The sequence below is a fragment of the Stegostoma tigrinum genome, chromosome 39 (genome assembly GCF_030684315.1).
Source record: "Stegostoma tigrinum isolate sSteTig4 chromosome 39, sSteTig4.hap1, whole genome shotgun sequence".
Taxonomy (NCBI): Eukaryota; Metazoa; Chordata; class Chondrichthyes; order Orectolobiformes; family Stegostomatidae; genus Stegostoma; species Stegostoma tigrinum.
Window position 1 is genome coordinate 16,133,911 of NC_081392.1, and position 27,877 is coordinate 16,161,787.

General features: G+C 41.4%; 1 protein-coding gene across 6 annotated transcripts in view; it reads right to left on the reverse strand.

Moving 5' to 3' along the window:
• Positions 1-27,877, reverse strand: part of sipa1l3 (signal-induced proliferation-associated 1 like 3) — a 276,754-nt gene that overhangs the window by 191,250 nt on the left and 57,627 nt on the right. For all 6 annotated transcript variants that reach the window (XM_048522386.2, XM_048522389.2, XM_048522383.2 and 3 more), the window contains exon 2: positions 7,481-7,588. The gene's annotated coding sequence lies outside the window, so the exon portion shown is untranslated. The remainder of the gene's footprint in view (positions 1-7,480; positions 7,589-27,877) is intronic.

The following is a 27,877-nucleotide window of genomic DNA, read 5'->3' on the forward strand; positions in this document are numbered from 1 at the left end:
TTAGCCAGTAGACAGCCATCAACACCAAAAACAGCTTTTCAATTAAAAAAGTACTATTTATTAGTGCAGTTTAAAGGGCTATTAATTCCCCTTGAACAGGATTGGACCAAATTAAACAAAGTTTAAATTTAATTTTAAGGCATGTACTATAAAGCAGGACGACGCTGGCTCAGGTATCAAATGGTCGAATTTGCCATAAGGGGCAATACAGTATAAAGGATTATGTCTAACTGTGATAGGAGATGGTATTATTCACCTCAAGAAATACAATGTTTCAAAAGCAAGGTGAACTTATAGTAGGATACTTCTTAAATAAAGTTTTCCTTACCACAGCAGATCCTGTAAATATTCTTCTGGGGCACGAGACCAAAAATATATTTTGCAGCTCCAGGCAACCTCAATTGAATTAAGTAGGGAAAAGGAACACGGGGAACATGCAGTCATGAGACAAAAGGGACGGGAGAGGATGTGAAATAAGTAATCATCTCAGACTGTAGTTGTACGTTTTCTTTAGCAATAATTTCAGTTGTCTTTAGAGGTCCCGGGACAGTCTGTTTACATTAACTGGTGCACAGAATAGGCAAGGGAACAGTAGCATATTTAAAAGATGGATCCATGGTTGTTTATTCCCACATGCCTCTGCCAAGGCATATAGAGTGAGAAAAATCAAAGAATCAATGTACATATAACTCATTCCAGAGGCCAGCATCCTCTTGCTTTATAGTGCACTCCTTTGTTTCAAACAAGAAAAAATGTACAAAGTTGAGGTTTAATATTATTGGGCCCAATCCTGTTCAAGGGAGATTAATAGTCCCCATGTGTTGAGCACCAAACGCTGCATTTGGCTTTGTGACACTACAGACGAACCTGAAGTCTGGCTATAAGAGGCTGTTGTTTTGACTTTGATGGGTGGTGGGAGAAAAGGGTGAAATACTTCCAGAGGCCAGCGTTCTGTAACCAAGTCACCCTTTATTTACACTGATCCAGCTCCTTAGAGCAGACTCTCACGTTCTCATCTGGCAGCGAGGGCTCCTGACTGGAGCTGTTAATCAGGTCCAAATCAGGGAACTCATTCATTGGAGGGCCACCTGGCTGACCTCCTTGGAATTAAGAGGGAAATAAGAGTAGTTGAGGGAGAGAATAAGAAATTGGTGGGGCTGCACCAGGGAAATAATCCACATCGCTGAGTGACTTCAAGTGTTACTAATGTCAGAACATGACACTAAGACACAGGAATAGCTCATGTCTCAGAGGGGAGGGAGGGGGGAAAGAAGAGGGGGGGGGGGGGAAAGAAGAGGGGAGGGGGGGGGGAAGAAGAGGGGAGGGGGGGGGGAAGAAGAGGGGAGGGGGGGGGGAAGAAGAGGGGAGGGGGGGGGGAAGAAGAGGGGAGGGGGGGGGGGGGAAGAGAGACTGGTCAAGTATCTGCATAGTCAGTCAATGTTGCAACTACTGCACTATCATTCAATGTATTGCCGTAAACTCCCTCTGGGTACATCAAAACGGCTGAATAAATCAATACTTTCACAACCATTACCAACAGAATGCAGAACAACACGGAGAGTTGTGAAGCATAGCACTCCCAAAAAAGCATGGCAGGGGCGGGAGGACAAGGGGGTGGTGGGTGGGCTGGGCGATGTTTGGCATACAGGTATTAAAATAGAAGAGATGTCAAAATTTTAACAGTCACTTGAGGTGCTATTACATGTTTCAACAGCAGCAGTCCATGATTTATCAAAGGCATTGGTCTCTCTAATTCAAATTGCTAGAGATCATGATGTCTTGGATGAGTAATACTTTTACTGAAGTGCTTTTGAAAAGGCAGTTTACTTGCTCCTGAACCTCCCTGCCAACTCCCACCCTGCCCAGCTTTTGTTTGCACTTGACATATTCCGCGATGTACGTACTGTGATATGCCTTGCAACAGGTGTCATTGGCGTGCTCTAGGAAGATGAACGTGCCCAAGAATTTTTAGTAGCAACACCCAACATTTCTACCCTGACTTTCCTCTTTTCAGAGAGGAGGGAAGTAAACAAGTACAGTACAAACCATAGATTTGTCCAGAACCTAAAAATACTTTACAAGTAAACTACTAATGTTGAAGCTACAACGTGAAAAATCTCATGTGGCGAGATGGTACAATTAATGTAACAACAAAAGCACAGAATGGATGCAATACTGAAGCAGACTTAGTCCACTCTTAGATAGATACAGGGCAAGTAATACTTACAGTAACAGTGACTCGAACCAGTGCTTATTTAGTCACTTAAGTGGTGAACATTTTAAGCTACCAGTTTTCGATATTCTGTCATCCAAGTGCAGTAGCAGTGTGCTTAAATCTACAAAATGCAGTGTCATAATTGACAAAGACTCCTGAGACAGCACATTTCAAACCCACGGTATCTACCACTTAGAACGAAAAGGGTACACAGATATTTTGGAATGCCACAACCTGCAAGATTCCCTTCAAGCCAAAACCATCCTGACCTGGAAATGCACTACTGTTCCTTCACTGTCACTGGTCAAAATCTTGGTATACCCACACTAACAATATTGCAGGCTACCTGCATCACGTGCACTGCAGCAATTTAAGGCAGAAGCTCACCAACATCAAGGGGCTATTACAGATTGGCAACAAATGCTGGCTTAGCCTCCAATGTGTGAAATAAAAACTCAAAGAATGACGTTCCACTTGCTTGGAATGCCATCACTACAATTGGAGCTCTACAATCAGATCTCAATATTGAAGATTTCAAAAGGAGGCCCCATTCTGCCATTTGGCTGTTTTCAGTGATGACAGAGCACACCATAGTCTCGACCACCTGTGGCTTCACCCTGGTACACATGAAAGCCAGCCATGAAACTTCCAATGCTTCATACTAAAATGCCAAAGTATCACCAATATAGAGCACTGATCACTACACACTTAGTAACTTTCTCAATCTATTTGACTTAAAGGCCTAAGGCTCTTCAACTGTCATCTTGCAGATTTAGTTTTTTTTAAATTCACAAGAGACTCAAAAGTGTGAAAATGTAAGGTCATAGCTGAAAAATGAGAAAGAAAAAAATAACAAACCTGTGTGCTAAACACCTTAAAAAGGAGTCCAAGAATGAGCTTGCAAGAGGCCAAATACTTATGTTCAGAACAAGAATAGAGCCAAGGTGGTGTAAGGAATAACAATTTATTTGTAACAAAGTGGAAGCTTACCTTCAATAACTAAATCTCAGAACAGATCCTAAATGGCATGCTGAACAACAGGAATAGTGACACACCTTGTGCACACCAGGTTAGTGAAGTCACCACAACCTATGAGGCAAAACTGACAAAAACAACTGGCAAACTACATGAGTCATTGCTTTATTGGCTCTATAATAAACATGGCTTTGAATTTAAAAGAAAATCCTCCTTTATTCTAATCTGTATAAAGGAACATCACAAAATATCAGCACACTAGACCAGTTTTTAAAAAATGGGACTGGCTGACAAAGGGGTTTCTGAAGAAAAATGCACATTGCAATTTACAACTGGCGTTTAAATATCATCCTTAACAATGCAAATTAGTTCTCTACAGAAATAAAAAAAAGTGGTTCCTCACAAAAGTACAATTGTTTGCCAAGGTCAAAAAGACTAACCTGCACCCATTACAATATTGCAAACAAGGCCAAATACGAATTGAGAAATATAGAATACAAATATATATTTTAAAATGGGAGAATTGATGGTTAAACAAATTGACTGGTGCCATAAATCAGGAAAGAAGTGGATGCACACATATATATCCTAAAAAAACATGATGTGCACAAACAGAAGCAGAATCGTTAGCATTAAAAAGTGAGGCTGCTAAAACAAGCATTCGTCACACGCCACCAACTTTAGGTACGTTGAAGTCGTCACTGGACAAGCATATGGACGTACATGGAATAGTGTAGGTGAGATGGGCTTCAGATCGGTATGACAGGTCGGCACAACATCGAGGGCCGAAGGGCCTGTACTGTGCTGTAATGTTCTATGTTCTATGTAGCTTTACCTGTTGTACTTGACCTGACTTACAGCATTTGCCAACAAAAAGACCAAATGAACCTGACTGAAAATTACTAAAAATTTCTTTTCCCTCAAAAAATTCACAACCTTTATGAAATATAGTCTCTGCAACTACTAAATGGTTGTCTGCATTATTAGGCTTTCAACACCTGCAAGAAGTTGATCAGCCTTGTACCAGCATCCATCTGCAAGCTACTTTTTAAAATGTGAACCTACCCAAACGTAAACAGCATCTGTCTTAGAGACGGTGCCTGCTCTTTCCGTTCGCAGAAAGCTGATGAAACAAAACCAGAATTTTAAACCCCCATCTACCTCACAAATGGGACAGAGATTGAGGTGGGAGTTGCACCCATTACTTTTACAAAGCAGCAAATCAGGCACACGAAGGGTGGCCATCCCAGATAGTCAAGGACCTACTTCACAAATGAAAGTTACAGCCCCTCAATACCATTGATGCAATTTCAGTCTAGAAAATGTCAGACAGGTGAAACCAAAGCCATCTATAAAGTGAACAAGAAAAGAATTTGTTGAAGTAACTCAGGTCTGGCAGCATCTCTGGAGACAGAAAAAAAAAGAGACAACGTTTCATTTTAAGTATGTCTCTGCAGCAGGAGTGTTTTTATTTCAGGATTTCCAGCATCCACAGTATTTGAATTTTAATGCAAAATGTGGATAACTAGTCTTAAAAAGGATGCTGAAAATTGTCTCTCTCCCACCCAGGCCACAAGAGTTTCCAAAGATTTCTTCGCAGAGCAGCAGCGAGTGGTATCACAGACAATGGGAACTGCAGATGCTGGAGAATCCGTGATAACTAAGTGTGGAGCTGGATGAACACAGCAGGCCAAGCAGCATCTCAGGAGCACAAAAGCTGACCTTTTGGGCATAGGCCCTTCATCAGAAAAGGGGGAAGGGGAGAAGGTTCTGAAATAAATAGAGAGAGAGGGGGAGGCAGATCAAAGAGGAAAGCAGACCTCTATCCATCCTTGGTCCACCTCCCCCCCTCCCTATTTATTTCAGAACCCTCTCCCCATCCCCCTTTTCTGGTGAAGGGTCTACGCCTGAAAAATCAGCTTTTGTGCTCCTAAGATGTTGCTTGGCCTGCTGTGTTCATCCAGCTCCACACTTTGTTGAATGGGTGTGGTCAAACTCTTTTAGGACCAGGATTTCTAGATTGTTTTTTTAAAAAGCTTTCTGCAGTTGCTGGGGTCTTGACTTCAGCAAGGCATTTGATAAGGTTCCCCATGGTAGGCTCATTCAGAAGGTCAGGAGGAATGGGATACAAGGGAACTTAGCTGTCTGGATACAGAATTGGCTGGCCAACAGAAGACAGCGAGTGGTAGTAGAAGGAAAATATTCTGCCTGGAAGTCAGTGGTGAGTGGGGTTCCACAGGGCTCTGTCCTTGGGCCTCTACTGTTTGCAATTTTTATTAATGACTTGGATGAGGGGATTGAAGGATGGGTCAGCAAGTTTGCAGACAACACGAAGGTCGGAGGTGTCGTTGACAGTATAGAGGGCTGTTGTAGGCCGCAGCGGGACATCGACAGGATGCAGAGATGGGCTGAGAGGTGGCAGATGGAGTTCAACCTAGATAAATGCGAGGTGATGCATTTTGGACGGTCCAATTTGAAAGCTGAGTACAGGATTAAGGATAGGATTCTTGGCAGTGTGGAGGAACAGAGGGATCTTGGTGTGCAGATACACAGATCCCTTAAAATGGCCACCCAAGTGGACAGGTTTGTTAAGAAAGCATATGGTGTTTTGGCTTTCATTAGCAGGGAGACTGAGTTTAAGAGTCGAGAGATCTTGTTGCAGCTCTAAAACTTTGGTTAGGCTGCACTTGGAATACTGCGTCCAGTCCTGGTTGCCCTATTGTAAGAAAGATGTGGATGCTTTGGAGAGGGTTCAGAGGAGGTTTAACAGGACGCTGCCTGGACTGGAGGGCTTATTTTATGAAGAGAGGTTGACTGAGCTCGGACCTTTTTCATTGGAGAAGAGGAGGAGGAGAGGGGACCTAATTGAGGTATACAAGATAATGAGAGGCACAGATAGAGTTGATAGCCAGAGACTATTTCCCAGGGCAGAAATCGCTAACGAGGAGGGGGGGGGTGTCATAGTTTTAAGCTGGTTGGAGGAAAGTATAGAGGGGATGTCAGAGGCAGGTTCTTTACACAGAGTTGAGAGAGCATGGAATGCGTTGCCAGCAGCAGTTGTGGAAGCAAGGTCATTGGGGACATTTGAGACACTGCTGGACATGCATACGGTCACAGAAATTTGAGGGTGCATACATGAGGATCAATGGTCGGCACAACATCGTGGGCTGAAGGGCCTGTTCTGTCCTGTACTGTTCTATGCTCTATGAAGTTGGATTTGGAATTTGTTATTCCTTGCTCTGTTACAGCTAAAAGCTGGGGTTCTCTTCCTGCTGACAGATTTGCATGCAAGACAATTTATTTTACTGAATTTGCCTTTACCAAGGCTGTGTTTACGGGATGTTACTATATTGGAACAGTTAATATATCTATTATTGTGTTGAGCATTTTGGAGTTACAGTGAAGACAATTTTTGTCATCTATTTTGACACGTGTTTATTTTATCATTTCATGAATGGTGCTTGACTTAATGGGTAAAACATATTCATGGTTGTATCTAGACTTTGCAGATGAAGACATTACTTAAGTACAAGGCTGAAGCAGAGATAAAAAGAGTTCAATATATGTATTCACAGATGCTCTCTCCAATCTCAATATTCACAAATACTTAATTAAGCACTACTCCAGTCTATAAATGAGGTTAACAGAGTAGATTAGCACATTAAACACTGAGACATCAACCGAGGATGTCATATGTAGTGTCAAATTAAAGCACTAAGACTTCAACACAACCAGACAAATCCAAGATTATAAAATCATATTTAAAGCACTACTGTATTTTTAGATTAATGCCAATTAATACTGAGCCATTTCAGGATTTTTAAAATGTAGCCAAATCCTGAAATTTACAATAAAGAGTAGCAGCAGACACAGAGGCCTGAAACAGAAACGGAAGCTGCTGGAAAAGCTCATCAGATCTGGCAGCATCTGTGAAGAAAAATCAGAGTTAACATTTCGGGTCCAGTGACTCTGCCCCAGTTCTGGGGAAGGTCCCCAGATCTGAAGTGTTAACTCTGATTTTCTTTACAGGTGCTGCCACACCTGGTGGGATTTTCCAGCAGATTCTGTTTTTCTTCCTGATATACAGCATCGACAGTACTTTTGGTTTTTAAATAGGCATGGCAGGCTGAATAGACCATTAATTCTTTTAAGATTCCAAATACAGTAATAATTACAAATGTTGAGCTGTGCAAACCTCAAATTCAAAACTTTAAACTCCCTAAGCCCTAGACAGAATTTTGAAATTTCTTCTTTAAAAGAAGAATTGCACCTTACATTTAATTTACTTACACAACTGAATCCCGCGTGTCACCAATTATGGAACACAATGTGCTGCTTTGCATTCAAAGGGCTCTTGAAGTTTTGGTAGTGCCGGCGTTCTTGAGAAAGCCTCAGAATCTAGGAAAAGAGGAAGAAAATCCAAAACATGTAGAAAACACTATAACCAAGCATATTCAAAAGTACAGTAGTTACAACTGAAGTTTGTTTTTTTAAATACATGAGAGCCACATTTGGGATCTTAACAGTCTAAACAGTGATGAATTAAGCCTTTTATTCAATGTGGACGCATCTGAAATAGCTATTTCACAAATGAAAAAAAAGAGTGGCCCTGGTCATTTTACCCCATAGCTGATAGAACCACCTTCATTGCTCAATTTTGACCAGTGTCATGATTTAGTTGAAGCAAAAAAAATCACTAACATAAAACCTGAAAATAAAGCTGGCAAAGGCCAATTTATTTTTAACCAGAGTGAAAATGTATTCACTATTTCAGCTAAAATAGTTTAGGTTAAAAAAAAGGCAAAAAAAAGGTGAAGAGTCAAAGATATCTCAAATGAGGAAGACATGATGTGTCCAGGTAAATTGCAGGGTTAAGATAAGCATTTGCTTTCACCCACCCGTTTGTCAATATTTTCTGTAATGCTCAGCTCAGCAGTTGTGAAGGCCAAGGAACAGGTGGTTTTCACACAGTGCATTCCAGGTCAAAAAACACTGAACATACTTCTTTGCTTAACCTCTTCACCACAAGAGTGCTGTAGGATTAGCTTCCACACGTTTTGGGGGCACTCAAACCCATGCATTATGTGTGCTTCAGCAAAATGCAAGGTTTACACTTTGCCAAAAATCAATATTTTTGTATAAATTCTCTTCTGGTGACAAATGATGGCATATTTCACAATAGCTGTGTGAACTTTAGAATGTATGAAGAGACACATGACTTAACGGCTCAATTTAACTAATAAAATGAACTACTTTTTTGGGAGCACCAATCATTGTAGTTCACTGGCTCTCATTTAGTCACAGTATGTCACTTGTGCTATTAAGTGATTGATTCGGTTGCGTGTTATTCCAACCATAATAGTTTCCTGTTTATGTTTTCTCTGTTCCAAGAACATCAACAGGCTTGGAACCAAAGTGTCAAAAAATATCAAACAATCTAAATTCTTTGAGATGAGGCAAAATTTATTTTAAAAGAGAGACAATTTTTCACTTTTGATTAATTGAAATGTTTCATTCAATGAGAGAAAAGTTATGATTCAACCATATCATTAATAATGCTGGGATTCAGTTGGACATCTAGTTTGCTGCTATGTCCCTCCTGGCTGTGATAAAAACAGAAACAATAGAATATGTACATTTATTCCAGTTAATGCAGCACCAATGTCACACTCCCTCATATTCTATTTCTACAACTTTTCAATTCCTACCCCAAACGCACCTCTCATTTTATGAAACACTTTAAAGCCTTGCTGCAATAGCACTTGACGTTGAATGATGTCAAATGAGAACTACTTGTAAGAATGGCAGATTTGCAGGTGCTTCAAAAGCTAATTTTGAGCAAAAAGTCCAACTTGAAGTCCACGTGAGAGTCTCAATACCACGATTTTCAAAGATAGAGTTGAAATCTTAAGATTGCGGTTCAAGCGCTCTAATCTGGGATATGAAGTCACTTCAGGATCTCAAACATAGGTCTTGGGCTGTTATGCTAGAGTAAAATAACAGTGAAAACCTGAACTGTATACTAACATCCTCTAGACATGGTCTAACATGAGATTTACAAGAAACGATTGTTTTTTTTTGAAAAAATTAACAATTATTACAGAAAGTAGCATGTTGTTATACCTGAAGGTAAGAGACATAAAAACTTTAAATAAGCAAAATCTTTTCAGGTAAAGAGAATCAAGTGGACTCATTGGTAAAAGTTAGCCAAGGTAACATGTCAGAGGAGTCAGAAGAGAAAAAGATCTTCACTTTACAAGCTCCTCCAGGGCATTTTCAATATAAGGTTAGAGATAAATTGGAAAACAGTTGGTTAAGGAGTCTTTCTGCATTCTAGATCAGCTCCACATTACAAACGACAGCAGTAAGAGTGGAGACATTGTCAAGTTCAGCACATTTTCAGATTCTTTGGAAGACTACGGTTGGCTGTGTCATATAGCCATTCTACAAACTACTCCTTTCAAACAACATCACTATTTTATATTGAATCTTCCTTTTATATCCACTAAAAACAGATTAGCAGCACAACTGCATTATGGAAACATTTCAGTTACTCTGAACTTAAGAAAATCACCCATAACTTATCCAGACATTCCCCCATGTCATAATAGATTCAGCCTTTAGGGGCTTTCTTAATGAAGACATCAGTATGCTCTAACCTGTGAAGATATGTTATCCAACTGAAGTGCCACTAAGGACACAAATGCTCATTTTTGTTATCAGTAAAGAACTTTGAAACCTGCCTCCAAAGATGATTGGGGGCATCTGATACTTTACACATCATGATGACAGTTCAGTGGTCAGCAAAGTAATACTTTTTCAATACCTAAATTTAGAGAGGGGAACAGGAGGATGGATTGGAATACTCCTGCTGCCATTTCCTTAATTCTAAGTCTCGATATCATTATTCCATGAAACCAGTGCTGAAAATTTATTGGGAAACAATAAGTCGAGCATCAAGGATAATGCAATTGTAAAGATGTGATTGTAACAAAAACTTGTTACACAGTCCAGTAAATGAAACAGTACAAATGAAACAAAGTTAAAAAAAGGGTAACTTAGCAGTGTAAGCATTTCAACTGATCCAGAGGTCACTGCATCTAGGAGAGGTACAGAGGGGAATACCCACAAAAATAAAGACCAGTCATGGCATACGATTCTGTATAACTCGTATCAGAAGATTAAATACGATTTGTCAGCTTTACAAGATAGAATGATTAGTGCACAGTTGACCTCTTTTGGAGTTTCTGCCCAATGAGCAAGAGACAGAATATAATGGATTTACTTCAAAGCAGTAGATAGGATGTGACAGAACTGACAATCTTGCTCCAGACTACATTAACAAACACACCAAGCTGCAATGCAGCAGGGACAATGCTCCCTGTTTCTTTCATTCTTAAACCTCTCAGTTTTGCTCTTCAAATAGATAGTGTTGCAGACAGCAGAGAAGAAAAATAATGTTCTCCTCTTACCATTGCCAGTCAGGATAAGGGTAACAATTTACACTTTTTGGAGCATATATTTGGTTTGAATCGATCGGTTCATTAAAATACAGTGATGTCAAAAGCAATAGAGAATTATGAAGTCTGCACTGTTTTTGAAGGCCACTGAAGTGTAAATATATAGTGTGCATTTAGAGAGATAATTGTCCCAATTTGTAAGAAATTAAAACAAAACATTTGCCTTATTTCCAAGTATCTGTGTGGGAGGTAGTGAGGGAAATACTAATATACACTCTGGACAAATAACACTATTTTCCAGGGGTCCCCTGCTATCTCTTCATTCAATGAGAACAAAAGAAAACAGTGCCATTTTAAAATCAAAATTTAACATGAGGAAGTTAGATCAGTGGGTGAACAATAGTGAAATTGGATACCCTCAACAATTACTGCTGGGTACATGGGCCCATTAAGGAAATATAGCAGTGTATGAAAAACTTGGCAGAAAGTTTATTCAAAGGTGGAATGAAGTTCTTAATTTTTTGCTGGGAAAAGAAGGAATGATTTTGGTTTATGCCTATTGTAGATGTTAAAAAACAAATTCAAGCATCACATTTAAATGCCAAAGAGGAGAAAAAAAGAGAAAAGCTAACACCATACAAGGCTTCACTGGAAGTGAACAGAATTACCTAGAACACAGACCCAGATGCGAAAAGATCTCTCAGCTTCAGCAAGTTTAGGGGGTTAACCTCAGCCTGGAATATACTACTTAAGATTTACAGGGCATTGGAGTCAATATACCCTTAATCTCTGGTCCGTATTGCTTTGCTAATTATCTTTTCATCCTCCCTGGGTAACGATAGACCTACATTTTTATTAGCCAAACAGTGAAGCAAATAGGTACTATTCTTGACTTTGGTTCCTGTTATTCTATTCACCAGCCAAGAAGCTGAGTATGCAGCTTGCTTCCAGGAATCTGTCACTTAAAGAACTTGTACGTTGACAGAGGTTGTACTATTAGATATTCACCTGCCAGAATGGAGTTGCCAAAACAAAGCGTGGAGCTGGATGAACACAGCAGGCCAAGCAGCATCTTAGGAGCACAAAAGCTGACCTTTCGGACATAGACCCTTCACCAGAAAAGGGGGATGGGGAGAAGGTTCTGAAATAAATGGGGAAGGGGTGGGGGGGGGGGGGGGGGGGAGAGGCGGATTGCAGAGGAAAGCAGACCTCTATCCATCTATCTTCGGTCCACCTCCGCCTCTCCCTATTTATTTCAGATCCTTCTCCCCATCCCCCTTTTCTGGTGAAGGGTCTACGCCCGAAATATCAGCTTTTGTGCTCCTAAGATGCTGCCTGGCCTGATGTATTCACCCAGCTCCACACTCATCTTGGATTCTCCAGCATTTGCAGTTCCCATTACCTTTGATAATGTGATCAAGCCACACTTGCTCACTAAAAAAAAACTTAGTTTGTTCTGCCAGAGCCACTCAGCCCTCATTATAGGCTTTATCTAAATATGGACAGAGGCAAAGTCCTGAGGTGAGAGGAGACTGACTGTCCTAACATCAAGGTAACACTCAATGTAGTATCAAGAAGCCCTAGCAAAACTGAAGGCAATGGGAATAGAGGGAAACTTTATACTGGTGCAGTCATATCTAGCACAAGGAGGAAGATTGCTGTGGTCATCTCACATCCAGTATCTCTGTAGGATCTCCTCAGGGTAGTATCTTCAGCCCAACCATCATCAGCTGCTTCATCATTTAGCTTCCCTCCATCATAAAGGTCAAAAGTAGGGGTGTTTGCTGAGGATTGCATAACGTTCAGTATCATTTCTAACTTCTTAGATACTGAAGCAGTTTTATCCAAGACCTAGATAACGTCCAGGTTTGCACTGATAGGTAGCAAACATTTGCATCACATCACTGCCAGGCAATGAACATATCAATAAAAATAGAATCTAGCCATTGTTCCTTGACATTCAAATCGTATCATCACTGAACAGCTCACTAGCAAAATTCTGAGGGCCAACACTGACCAGAAATTGAGTTAGACAGCCATATAAACACTGGCTACAAGAGCAGGCCAGAAGGAATTCTGTGGCAAACTTTCCAAGGCACAAGCCAAAAGTGTGATGGTATACTGGCATCCATCAACCACCTTCATGACAAACGCACAGTAGCACTGTGTAGGACATCTACAGAATGCAGTGCCGTAATCACCAAGGCTCCTTTGACAGCATCTTCCAAACCATGTCATCCAAAAAAGACAGGGTAGCAGATGCAGCAAACACCACCACCTGCAAATTTCCTTCCAATCCACACATCCTTACATAGAACTTGCCTGGGAAAAATCATAGAACTTACCCACATTCCCCAAAAACAAACATACTGGGTCTCCTTACAACAAAGGCTGCAGCAGTTCATGAAAGTAGTCACCAGCAGTTAAAGGGTAACTAAGGATGGGGCAAGAAATATCAATAAACAGAAATGGCAATATTGAGAGAATGAATAAAAATATGCTGTCCAATTGCCTAGATCAATGTTGTTGGAACTGCACTCAAGAATCGTGACGCCATACAAAATCTAAATTGGCTGGTGCTCTCTCCTTCAATTAAACATCACTCCTTGCATTATCTACACACCATTACTGCAGCTTCAACAGCACCTGCAAGTGGACTATTAGTTTCCAACTAGTCCAACTGGATGGACTGCAGTTTTACCTATTTTCAAAACCAACCTTGTTTAGGTTCAGAGGTGTTATTACACATTTCTGCAGCAAGTGAGGCTTGAACACAGGTCTCTTAGCTCAGAGGTAGGACACCACCACTGCGTGCTAGCTCACACATCTATCAGCTCCTGGACAAAGAGTAGGTTTGTGGAACTGTCAGCTTTCGGCTCCTTTGTAAGTCACATGCTGGTCCTTGTTACTGCTATGTTAAAATGCTGGAATCCTAATCTAAAAGAAGTTTCCCTATATTGTATGGGCTGCAATAGTTCAATGATTTTGAGGCCAGTTAGGGATGGACAATACATGTTATTTCCTTTTCCCCCAGCTACAACTACCTCTCTATTTTTTTTGAAAGAAAAGGTGCAGTACTCCCTCAACATACTGGAATGGCAGACTAGACATTGGCATAGAGATCAAAGCCAGTGGGAAGACACAATTATGAATAGAGCCCAACCAGCACAATGAATCTGCCATTTTCCCTTGCAATGAATATGACCCACAGACAGTTTACAGATTCAAGAATCAGAAAGTGCCGAGAAACATACAGTAGCTAACTGTCTTTCATACTGGAAATGTGTTATTTTGGGATCATACCAATGATTGGCTTCTGGAACAGATTTGAAAAAAGACCAAGATGGGACCAAGGTCAATGCAACTATTAATAGCTTGGACGTTGAACAGAATGCAGGGAGAACATCTTCACCTCAATAAAAATTCTATTTTCTCAAGAACTGCAATACATCTTCAAAATATTATGCACTGCAACATTTAAAAAACTGTCAAAATATTCACTTTTAATGCAGAACATTATGTTCCCCAATTCAACAGTTTCCAGGTGCTTGCTGAAATACTACATTTTTACCTCTATTCCAATACCTCAACAAAATAATGATAGTACATCATATTATTACGCCTGCTGGAAGTACATTAATATTTATAAAGGAACTAGTTTTCTAATCTAATCTAGATGATGGCAGAATATAGTCAATGCACAGCAAACATGAAAAGCAAATTTACCAGCATATTCTACTTCATAAGTTCCCCTCTCGCAATCAGATAAATTAACTCTACTTGCTGCTAAATGGGCCAACACAGTAGTGAATACACTTAAAGTACTTCTAGCTGAAAAACATTTGGGAATTGCGGGGATGGTGAAATAGAAAGCAGCAATACCACCTGTTTCTTTCTCCATACAGGAGATGATTTCCCAGTGGACTATTAGTTTCCAACTAGTCCAACTGGATGGACTGCAGTTTTACCTATTTTCAAAACCAACCTTGTTTAGGTTCAGAGGTGTTATTACACATTTCTGCAGCAAGTGAGGCTTGAACACAGGTCTCTTAGCTCAGAGGTAGGACACCGCCACTGCGTCATAGCTCACACATCTATCCTGGAGCTTAGGTCATTTCTGGGGCAGCTACATTATTACAGATAGCTCATACATAAAGTACCAGGATGAAGGCCAGGTTAACTCCTTTAAAAAGAGAGGTCAGCCTTGGAAACGTTTGCACCATCAAGCCCTAACTTTATGAAGAAACAGCCATCATCCTTTAAAGGTGTTGACACCCCAAGAAAGATCAGGTATTGACATGCAATACCCCCCACCACACAGCATCAGGGTGGTTTTAGCACGTAGGTGGCCCAGTGGAGAGGAACACCAATAGCACACACAAACAAAGTATGTACTTTGGCTAATGCACAGCCTAACTACCACACAGATAGAGAAAGGAGGATTGGCGGTCATACTTGGACTCAGGAAGTTGCACCAGTGCTTTACAGTCTACAACTTGGTCTACTTAAAGAGGACAAGACAGTGCTGCCCATAGCTTCGTGCCTCATTCAGCAGTGGGCTCTAATACAAAATCCTGAAGGTTACAAGCTAGAACTGTGTCCAGGAAGCTGAATAGCAAATGCGAATGAATTGCACCATCTCCCATTAGTAGATACGCCACCAGTGGTACCCACAATGGAAGGGCACTTTAAATTTTCTGGACACTATCTTAGTCACAGTTGACAGCAGCTGCCTTTGGGCAAGAGATCCAGTCCTTTCAAACTGAAACTGGTGTTGATGGCAGAAACAAAAGGGACATCACAACTAGGCCCGAAGCCTTTTTGGACTCCGACTAGTTCACAGTAGAGGACAGCATATTGTTACGGGGAGCAATTGTGATTGACCTGAGCAAAGGTTCACCACTAAATACTGGCTCAACTTCACCAGCGGTCTCTGAAAGACTATTGGCTAGAAGTTACGACTGGTGGCCAGGCCTGGATGTGAACATAGCTGCATCGGTGGGGCAGTGGCAACGAGAGCAAAGATTACCACCAGCAGCTCCCCCAAAATTGTGGGAATGGCTAGATAAACCTTGGACACAGCTGCGTATCAACTACGTGAAGTCCTTCCTTGGGCTCAATGTTCTTAAGTCATTGTAGATGCCCAAAGTGATTGAGCCAAGTAGATAGAGTCCATTCGTCAAACACACTGACGACGACAGAAAAGCCACGCGCATCCTTTTCAATGTACGTAATCCCAGAAGTGCTGGACTTAGATAACAGACCATCAGGGAATTTACCAGCATGGAATTTCCTAAAGTCGAGGGGGACCCAACAAATAAGGACAGCTCCATACCACTCATCACTCAATGGCATAGCAGAAAAAACAAACAAACAGTCTAAAATTTGAAGGCTGGCTTGAACAAACAGCCTACAGCCTCATTAGAAACCTAGCTGTCAAGGTTCTTATTTGATTATACCACATGAAACCACACAAACTTTGTACATCAGTGATATAGCACTGGCAGAGTTGCTAAATCTGTAGAAGACTCTGAACCAGGTTAAAGTCTGATCTTCCCAGACTTCTGGGTTGGTGGGGGAGGGGATTGAAACAGCATCAAGAATGCCAATGTTAAACACAATTCTGCCAAGCAAAAGAGACAGTCTGATAGAGGAGACAAAGTTTGACGTCAGAATCACAAAATGGTCCCACATGAATAAGAGGGAATGGTCGATGAGGGGTCAGGACCAATGACAAAGTTTGGGTAGGTGTAACAGTCCTAAAACAACCACATGGACCATATGAAAGCTGCAAATTCACAAGTGGCATGGGAAAAAGATGTGCTCTGCCCCACAGACCAGCTGCCAGAACCCGTGTGTCCACCCTTTCCGTCACGTGTTGAAGAGTCCTCTAAATCCAAGATAGAGATGACAGATATAGGCACTTCTGCCACGGCACTCTGTGCAAGAGAGGAGCTTGTGCGACACATGCCACCCATATCACATGCTAAATTGGAGGAATGTCACCCAGTAGGAGAAGACCCAGGAGGCTCTTCAAGAGAAAAGGACTGGCCTATGTCCTCGGAGTCAGCGTGGGGAGGGATGTAGTGATTTGAACAAGGTCAACGAGCTACACCTCAGGAGGGAGAGTTCCGACAGACAGACTGGCAGCTCCAATCTGGCTGACAGATAAAAAAGGCCAGTGTCAGACGTTCCAACACTGACAGCTGACTCTGGAGGGGTAGTACTAAAGTTAGGGACTGTTCAAATGTAAATAAATGGTATGATGTGGAGGTGCCAGTGTTGGACTGGGGTAGACAAGGTCAGAAATAACATGGCACCAGGTTTATGGTCCAACAGGTTTATTTAAAAAACACAGCTTTTGGAGCATAGCCCCTTTGTCAGGTAAAGTGAGGTTTGGTGATGGGACACGAGCCTCTGGAGTTATTTCAGTCATTGTCAAATTAAACATGGTTCCTTAAAAGTGACATCGCAGGTAGACAGGGTAGGGAAGAAAGTGTTTGAAGGAGGAGTTTAGGAGTTGGGACATCATGTTGTGGCTGTACAAGACATTAGTGATGCCACTTCGTACAATTCTGGTCACCCTGCTACGGGAAGGATGTTGTTAAAATAGTTAGGCTACAAAAACAATTTATAAGGATGTTGCTGGTACTGGAGAGTTTGAGTTATAAGGAAAAGCTGGGATTAGCTTCCCTGGAGAATAGGAAGCTGAGGGTTAGTAAATTTGCAGGCGACACTAAGGTTGGAGGAGTTGTGGATAGTGACGAAGGATGCCGTAGGTTACAGAGAGACATAGATAAGCTGCAGAGCTGGGCTGAGAGGTGGCAAACGGAGTTTAATGCAGACAAGTGTGAGGTGATGCACTTTGGTAGGAGTAACCGGAAGGCAAAGTACTGGGCTAATGGTAAGATTCTTGGTAGTGTGGGTGAGCAGAGAGATCGCGGTGTCCATATACACAGATCCTTGAAAGTTGCCACCCAGGGTGACAGGGCTGTTAAGAAGGCATACAGTGTTTTAGCTTTTATTAATAGAGGGATCGAGTTCCGGAACCAAAAGGTTATGCTGCAGCTGTAAAAACAACTCTGGTGCAGCCGCACTTGGAGTACTGCGTACTGTTCTGGTCACTGCATTATGAGGAGGATGTGGAAGCTTTGGAAAGGGTGCAGAGGAGATTTACTAGGATGTTGCCTGGTATGGAGGGAAGGTCTTACGAGGAAAGGCTGAGGGACTTGAGGCTCTTTTCATTAGAGAGAAGAAGGTTGAGAGGTGACTTAATTGAGATACAAGATAAATCAGAGGGTTAAATAGGGAGAGCCTTTTTCTTAGGATGGTGACAGTGAGCACGAGGGGGCATAGCTTTAAATTGAGGGGTGAAAGATACAGGGCAGATGTCAGAGCTAGTTTCTTTACTCAGAATAGTAAGGGTATGGAACGCTTTGCCTGCAACGGTCGTAGATTTGCCAACTTTAGGTACATTTAAGTCGTCATTGGACAAGCACATGGACGTACATGGAATAGTGTAGGTTAGATGGGCTTCAGATCGGTATGACAGGTCGGCACAACATCGAGGGCAGACGGGCCTGTACTGTGCCGTAATGTTCTATGTTCTAGCGTTTCACAACCTTGGCTGAGGTTTTCCTCAAGTAACAAAATGATTGATCTAGGCAGGACAGTAGATGATGTCTACATGGACTTTAGCAAGGCCTTTGACAAGGTCCCTCATGGCAGGCTGACACAAATGAAGTCACTTGGGATCAGTCATCAGCTGCTAAAATGGATGTAGGACTGGCTTAGTCATAGAAGACAGACAGTAGCAGTGGAAGGTTTTTCTGACTGGTGATCTATGACCAGTGGTTGTGTGCAAGGATCAATGCTGAGATGCCTGTTGTTTGTAACGATATAGAGGATTTGGAGGACGACGTAGGTGGCCTGATTAAGTTCATGGACAACACAAAGATTAGGAACCTGCAGATAGCGAGGAGGATACAGGAGGATATAGATAGGCTAGAGATCTAGGTGAAGAAATGGTAAGTAGAGTTTAATCCAGATAAATGCCAGATAATGCATTTCGGAAGGTCAAATGTAGGAGTGAAGTATACAGAAAATGGCAAAATCCTTAATAGCATTAACATACAGGAAGATCTAGGTGTACAGGTTCACAGATCCCTTAAAGTGGAAATAAAAGTGGATAAAGTGATCAAGGTGGTATATAGCATGCTTCCTCTGGTCAGGGCATAGAGTATCACAAATTAGGAAGTCAAGTTGCAGCTGTACAGAGCTTGTTAGTCACATCTGGAATATCGCATAGAATTCTGGTCGTCACATTACAAAGACGTGAAGGCTTTGGAGAAGGTACAGAAACTGTTTACTAGGATGCCTCGTTTGGAAGGTATTGGCCATGAGAAGAGACTGGACAAATCTGATGTGTTTTTACTGGAATATCGAAAGATAAGGGGCAACCTAACAGAAGTTCACAAAATTATGACAGGCATGGGTAAGGTGGATAGTTGGAGTCTTTTTCCCAGAATACAAATGTGAATCAGAAGGGGACAAAGGATTTAAGGTTTAAAAAAGGGGGCAAGTTTAAAAGGAGATGGAAGTTTTTTTTGGAAAAACAAATGCAGACGGTGGCATGTGCCTGGAATGTTCTGCCAGAGATGTTGGTGGAGGCTGAAGTTAATGGCAATATTTAAAAGCCAACTTGACAGATACATAAATACACAGAGAACAGAGGGATACAGAATACAAAAAAAAAGGTTTGTAAGTTTAGAAAAGCATGTGTCAGTGCTGTCTTGGTGGGCTGAACAGCCTGTTCCTGTGCTATACTTTTCTCTGCTCTGTTTACCACTCCCTGGGGATCAGGGCACAAGTCCCAGAATTCAAGTTTCCTACAATTGAGCTGGGAGAAGCCAGGTCCTACATACCAGCTGTTCAGACATTTCTTCTGATGTCCTGCTAAAAGATGGTGCAAAAGAATTTTTAACTACCCGTTTCCTGTTTAAAAAAAAATCTGTGTGAAGTGTGCAAAGTGCAATCTCTAATCTAGTGCCTGGTTCCAAAGAAAGAACCCCACTAATAGGACACAATGCTAGGAATCTCACTCAGGGAAGCCCCAGATTAGGAAAGGGGGGAAAATAATCTAAACAGAGAGTGTATGCTAAGGGATGGGTACACTTTTGTACGAGCATGAATTTATCTCTAACCCAAACAACTGTGCCAAAGGGAGATAAAGTTACCTATCATTAACATTAGAAAATAAGTTGAAAAGAAAACTCTTCACTTTTTAAATGCGTATTCCTTCGTAAATTTTGACCATTTCCACCCTAACTCTAATTCTTCCTCAGAACTGTGTCATTAATGTCCTGTGATCTGAATTCTGAAGAGTCGCATTAGACTTGAAACAATCATTTTTTTTCTCCCTCCGCAGATGCCAGACTTGACGAGTTTCCCTAGTACATTGTATTCATAGATTCAAAGAACCCCTACAGTGCGGAAACAGGCCCTTTGGCCCAACAAGTTCACACCAACCCACAGAGCATCACCCAGTCCCATCCCCTTGTAACCTATTCCTCTATGAACAAGTTCACTCATGGTGTAGCAACAAAATTCCAGGTTTAATGAGAATGCCCTTCAAGGGCCAACAGGTTAAAGCTGTGGGAAGTCAAAAAAAGTTAGAGCTCCATGAGGACTCAAGTATTTCAAAACTGAAAGAAAGATAGATTGTATTAGAAAACTGCCCTGCAGCATTTACTTTTATGCTACGCAATGACTGCTATTTAAAATTACTTCCATTTGTTTACCTGGATTATGAATAGATGGAGGTTTGGAACATCTTAGCAAAATAGTTTAATGCATTATATCTAGAAATAGTCTATTTCAACTAATGTTTCTTCCAGGTTTGATGCAGCCAATCAGTCTGGCTTCTTATGAAACTACTTTTCAAGCTTTATATCCTGACACACAGACATCTGCAGAAGAAATCCCTTGTTTTTATTGATTAAATTACATCTTGAAGAACAACATGCATTATTTATTTCCAATACTTTCTGGTGGCATAAATGCAATCTGAAAAAAAGTCAAAAATAAATCAGTCATTTTAGTGCAACTTGAGAAAGAAACTATACTGAACCAGAGAAAAGTGAAAGCAGCCACCTAAGTCAATTTCCATCTGAATTAATTTTGATTAACGACAGCAAAATTCCTTGTGCATTTTTATTTTCAGCCTAATAGTCACCTGTAAACCAAGATCTTTACCATGACAGTTCTCTAAAATGTTTCTCTCTCTACAGCACCTTTTAAGGGAGGAAGAAAGAGATTAAAACTTGGGAGACAGTTTAAGAGCACACCTTCCTTTTCAATTAGATTCTCTCACTCAAAAAAAGGGCCATTAGTACATGGAATTCCCATTTCTAGGAGGTACAGGAGACTAGTGGCTTTAAATTTATTCAAGGAGGCGGCCTGGTGAGGTACATGGTCAAGGGAGGTGGTGGGCTCTGGTTGTGGGCTCATTAAATGAAGCAGCAGGCTTCAAGGATCAAATGGCCTCCCCTCCTGCCTCAAGTCAGCCTTACATACCCATGAAATAGTGTCATATCCTAACAGGGTAGATTGTGTAAACCAAACCCTATCTCATTCTGCAAGAAGACACTTCTTTCGACAATACAGCACTCCCTCCATGACAGCATTGAGTGCCAGCCTAGGTTTTGGAGTTCAAATCTGAACTCTGGTTTAAGCCAATAATCTCATAACTCAAACGAGTCTGTTGCCAGCTGATCCATGTCCCAAAGAAAACAATGGAGTGCTCCAAAATGGTGCTTCATAAGAATAATGCTAGATTTTAAAAGAGATTTAGCGATGTCTAAAACAAAACAGTCCACTCCAGAACTCAATACAGCCAACTAAAAAGCAAATGTAATGATAACCAAAATGGACAGCATGCTGTTTCTTTAAAACCCAGTCACTCTAGCAAATGTCAATATTTGAATTATGCATAAACTAAATATTGCCTAAACTTGCAAAATTATAGCCAAAAAGTTATGCACTCAGATCCTCATGTGACACATCTGCACACAATATCCAGTTTGACTACATGATTTAAACAAATGAAAGGTCTGAACAAGGGTCACTGGACTTGAAACAAACTGATTTCTCTTCACAATTGCTGCAAGACCTGCTGAGTTTTTCAGCAATTACTGGTTTTGTTTCCTGACATCCAGCATCCACAGTTCTTCGGTTTTTAAGCAAATGAGAATTTAGTGTAGAAATTAAATTTCAAACCATTAATAATTATTCAGTTAGTGTAAATGTAATGAATGCACCTGCATACAGGTGCAATGTTCAACTCAACTGACCCATTTATTTTTTTAACCCCCCCCCCCCCCCCCCCCCCCGCCAGGTGCTCAGCTCAGCTAAACTGACCACTAGATGGTGCACAGCAGAGCAAAGACTTCCCAGCTATAAAAGGCTGGGGCCAGGAGGAATGTCGTGTAGAATAGGCACAGTTAGGAACTTAGTCATGTGGGAATCACTGCACAAAAACTTTTCAAAATGAAACAGAACAATTATAGTAAAAGATTGGAAGAAAACAGCATGCACTTCCACAGCACCTCACAAGCCCAGGATGTTCCAAGAGACCAGATCCTTTGCAGCCTTTTTTGTACTTTTTGAAGTGGAGCAACTGTTGTAATGTAGCAAGGTACAAAGTACATATACAAATCAGACTTTGAGTAAAAGGTTCAATCAAGACTTGGCAAACTAATGTACGGTCAGGATTCCCTTCAAATTGCGGCTTCTAGCTAACTGGAGCTAAAGAGAGCTGCAAAAATGAAGTTTCATGCTCAAGTCAGAATGAGGCTTGGATTAGGTGTGAGCCATGTAGGCAGTACAACTGCTGAATACCAATGAGACTTTATAGTCCAAGCAATACAGCAAGCCGTTTATTTGCTGTATTACCTAGTCAGCCAAAGCCAATGCTATAGGCGATGCGGTTTCACTCGGTTGAGCAAATTCTCTTCTATCCAACAGTCATAAAAAGGTTTGCAATGAGATGAATTTGAGGGAGTCACAATCCAATTCCCAGTAATCAAGCCAACTGCTTGAAAACAGCACACAAATGTAGTAATCTAGGGAAAGGCCCCACAGTTCAATCTAAAGACCTCTAGATTGCATTGATCTCAAAAGCAAGGATCTTAAAATCTGATGCAGTTAGCTGGGAAATTTGGCATTCTACATCTAGACAACTGAATAGTTTGTGCAGAAAGAGCACCTCCCCTACTCCATACCTCCCTCCTCCCACCCCAAATCACAATAGGGAACTTAGAAATAAAAGGGACAATGAAACTTCAGCACACAATGGCATCACCCTACATATTGGCGCTGCCACAACTTGCATTGTTCAAGGAAAATAATAGAAAAATAAAAAGAATTCCAACTGGAGACATCAATTAACTGAACATGGTAGAATATTGTAATTAGAAACAGAAATGAGTGCATTCAGTGTGAATTCTGTAAATTCAAAATGAAAAATTCCTAAAACATTTCACTATACATGTAAGCAAGTTCTAATGAAATTAAATGGAGACCAGAGGCCAAACTGCAGGTCTGCAACAAAAAAGTCAACACACTTTATTTAAGAGCATTAGTTCAGAACTCAGTGGGCCAAAGTATTTCCCACTCACATGGGAGACCAACTTATTTGGACTGCATGGATGCATAAATCATAACATGGTATTGTGAAGCATTTTTGATTTTCCATTGGATACATCAGATGCAAACAAGAGTAAGAAAATGTACAAGTTTCCCTTCAATTCCCTCCAAAACAAATTTCATGCTATTTACAAAAGCCTTTCAGCTTTGTTTTAGGTGCAATTCCCAAAGTAACAAATGGCCACCACAGAAGTTATATTTGTATGGAAAGAGATTTAAATACTTTATTGAAATTTGTTTCACAGTTGCATTGTAGAGCTTAAAGAAAGCAGATTTGGAATGGTAACTGTACTTGCGGAAACAAAGGAAGTCAAATTTTAACAAAAATACTTAGTTGGTAGCCTGCCAGTGGATTCTCTCAAAGCCAGCAAGTAGCTGAACCACAACCCAAGCAGATACTGAAGTAAATCCATAATCAGTGTTGAACTAATTGATTTATTACTAAGGGTGTGGAACTAAGCTCAGAACATGAGAACAGAACATAGAAAAACCAGCTCAGGTTCCCAATTTTGACTGCCACCCAAATACCTCTTTCTGCCGCGCAGTGTCAAAAACTCAATTCCTTTCATAGAAATGAAAAAAAAGTTGGAACTTAGAGTTAAGCCACCAAACTCCCATGGACTTTATCCTAGGGACTTAAACAAAACAGTTGCAGAGATAGGTGCACTGGTTTTAATTTTCCAAATGATCCTTAGACAGCAACTTCAAAATCCACGACAGCTTCCACCTAGAAGGACAAGGGCAGCAGATACATGGGAACAGCACCTGCAAGCTCCCCTCTGTGCCACTCACCATCCTGACTTGGAAATTTCAGTGTCACTGGGCCAAATTCCTGGAATTCCCTCCCCAGTGGCAATGTGGGTCAAGCTACAGCATATGGGCTGCATAGGTTCAAGGCAGCAGCTCACCCCCACATTCTAAACAGCAACAGGGGACGGGTAATTAATGCTCGCCAGCCAATAATGCCCACATCCCATAAGTGAACAATAAAGAAAATCCCTAGATTCTGAAAAAGATCCTGGAATGGAAAATACAGAGATAATGGGAACTGCAGATGCTGGAGATTCCAAGATAATAAAATGTGAGGCTGGATGAACACAGCAGGCCAAGCAGCATCTCAGGAGCACAAAAGCTGACGTTTCGGGCCTAGACCCTTCACAAAAGCTGACGTTTCGGGCCTAGACCCTTCACAAAAGCTGACGTTTCGGGCCTAGACCCTTCACAAAAGCTGACGTTTCGGGCCTAGACCCTTATACAGACTTATAGGGTAAATGCTGGAATGTATTAAACAGCATAGAGCAAGGGAAACATGTGACTGAGCACTGCTTCGATTTCTTGAAGCATTGATAGAGTACTACGTCATTAAGGGGTTACTGAGCAAAAGAAAGGTTCATGGTATGAGGATTGGGGAGGGGGTGTGGAAGGTTACATATTAGCATGGACAGAGGTTCAGTTTGCTTGAAAAGGGAACAGTATGCATTTTCAGGTTGACAGGCTGCAACTAGCAGATTGCACAAGCTATTTACAATCCATTATAGTTTCAAAGAGACTAAATGTATGTTTGCAAAATTCATTCACTTCTAATACCAAGAAAGGTAGAAAAACAAAAAAGGTTGAAAAATCAAAAGATAACAAGGTGTAGAGCTGGATGAAGTTGTACACACCCCTCCAACCTCAGCGCACCCAGCACTTCCCCCTGCAACCACAGGAAGTGCTACACATGCCCCCATACCTCCCCTCTCACCCCCATCCCAGGCCCCAAGACGACTTTCCACATCAGGCTGATGTTCACCTGCACATCTACCAAAGTGGTATACTGCATCCGCTGTACCTGGTGTGACTTCCTCTACATTGGGGAAACCAAGCAGAGGCTCAGGGACGGCTTTGTAGAACACCTACGCTTGGTTTGCAATAAGCAACTGCACCTCCCAGTTGCGAACCATTCAACTCCCCCTCCCATTCCTTAGACGACATGTCCATCCTGGGCCTCCTGCAGTGCCACAACGATGCCACCTGAAGGTTGCAGGTACAGCAACTCATACCCTTGGACCACAGGGTTCCTAAGTGGAATCAATGTGAACTTCACAAGCTTCAAAATCTCCCCTCCCCTCCCCCCACTGCATCCCAAAACCAGCCCGGCTCATCCCTGCCTCCCTAACCTGTTCTTCCTCTCACCTATCTTCTCCTCCCACCTCAAGCTGCACTCCCATTTCCTTACTAACCTCATCCAGCCCACTTGACATGTCTGCCCCGCACAGACTGACCTATCCCTCCCTACCTACACCCCCACCTCTAACTGGTCTGTCTCCTCTCCACCTATCTTCTCTTCTATCCATCCTCTCTCCCTATTTATTTCAGAGCCCTCTTCCCCTCTCCCCCTTTTCTGATGTAGGGTCTAGGCCAGAAATGTCAGCTTTTGTGCTCCTAAGATGCTGTTTGGCCTGCTGTGTTCATCCAGCTCTACGCTTTATCTCAGAACTGGACGAACACAGCAGGCCAAGCAGCAGGAAGACTGACATTTCGGGCCTAGAGCCTTCTTAACAAGGTTAAGAAATCAGGCTTTTTTGGCAAATGGAACAGAATGTGGGAAATTGTGAATTTACCAACTTTAGCAGGGAGATTTGAAAACCAACATGCTATATTAATAAAGGGCAGAAACTTCAGAACTCTGGAGGAGAAATCCAGTAAATGAAATTACAAAGTATTGGCTCACAGGCACAGCAAGTGACCAGGAGGGAAAATGGAATGTTGCCATTTATGACAAGAAGAAAGGAATAAAGAGATGGATGTTATGCCACAGTTATGTAGACAGCATTGGTGAGATCACAAGTGAAGTAGCGTACTTTTGCCACTTTTACAAAAACAAAGACAAAGCAGTAGCAGCAGTTCAATTACAAAAGGTTGGATACGTATAGGCTGAGCCTGTACCCACTGGTGTTTAGAATGAAAAGTCATCTTAAAGAAAGATGCAAAATTGAGGGGACTTTATAGGGTGGATGCGGAAAGGATAGTTCCCCTTGTCAGAAAGCCTAGAACTAAGGGATGCTGTTTAAAAATAAGAGTTCACCCGTTGAGGAGGAGATAAGGAATGAATTCTTTTAAATGGTTAAGAACCTTGGAACACTTCTGCAGAGAATGGTGAGTCAGGGCAGTTGAATATTTGAGGCAAAGGGGGCAAATATCCTACTGCTGCTGTTTGTTCATTCATTCACTTGCTTGTATCCCAAAGCCTCAACAGTTCAACAGTAGCTTCACAACCACTTTCTGGCAAGAGAAATCCCAGTGAAAAGCAAACATCCTCTATCCCGAGTAAAACCAGAGAACTTTCTTTACGAGGCATAGTAGGTAGGAGACCAAACTGCAAAAAGAGGGAATTTTCCCAAATGGTTTCAACCACTGAATTTGTATAAGGATAGTAAATCTGTCTTTTTTCTTTGCCACTCTTCATTATTGATTGCAAATGCGACCAATTCCTATATAGTGTCCAAACCCAGGGCACACAGCATTGTGTATTTCTGCACCCAGATTCCAACTTAAAGAGGCTTCCACAAGACATTAATACCTTACATATGCCTCCTTAACAATCATTTCAATTTTAAAAACAAACCTTCTCACACTTCCATGCTGTCCTCCAAAAAGCAAACAAAAAAGAATTGTGGTTATACTGACAATCACCCCACCTAAAAAGACATTTGGACGATTTGTAGGGGGAAGATCTAGCAACTATCACCTATTCCATCAGTTCTCCCATATTCCAAGTTGCTGAGAACTGAGCATGGGGCCATCTTCATTGCAGCCTCAAGGAAGTGAGAATCAGAAGAGGTACAGCACAATGAAAGCAAAGTCCTTTCATCACAATAGGAAACAGGAAAAGAGGGTGTCTGCCAGCAAAAATCAGCATAAATTTGTAGACAGCACTGAGGGAGGTCCTACCTGTGAAAAATGCAAAACACCAAATCAAATTCCAACTGCAAGGAAGGAAAAATAAACAGGAACTACTCCTATCCTTCATTTAAAGGGCACCGAAATCAAAGTACAAGTCCTGGCTACAACTTAATTGCATGAAATGTAAAATTTCAATTTCTAACAGCGCAGGAGGTCAGTATTTTGTGACAAGCATTAGAACTTACATCATTACAATAAAAAAGCAAACAGTTTCAAATACTTTCTGGAGTGCAAAGCTATGATCCCTGATAACTGCACAAATGCATAATGACCCAAAAGAACATTTCTCTGCAAGTGGCTGCAGGTCAGATCATTTAGTTTACTCTACAATCAGCCCTTGCAAAGATGATTTTAAAAGGATCAATGCACTTAACCAAATTACTTATGTACTCCAAAAGGATGATTATTTGAATATGACAAGACACACCTCCAACAGCAATCAAAACTTCAACCTAAATATTCTGGCCCACACTACCCCGTGACACAAGAATCTTGAGAGAAAACCCTGTGGAACTGGAGGAACACAGAAAGCCAGGCAGCATCAGCTAAGCAGGAAAGTTGATTTTTCAGGTTGGGA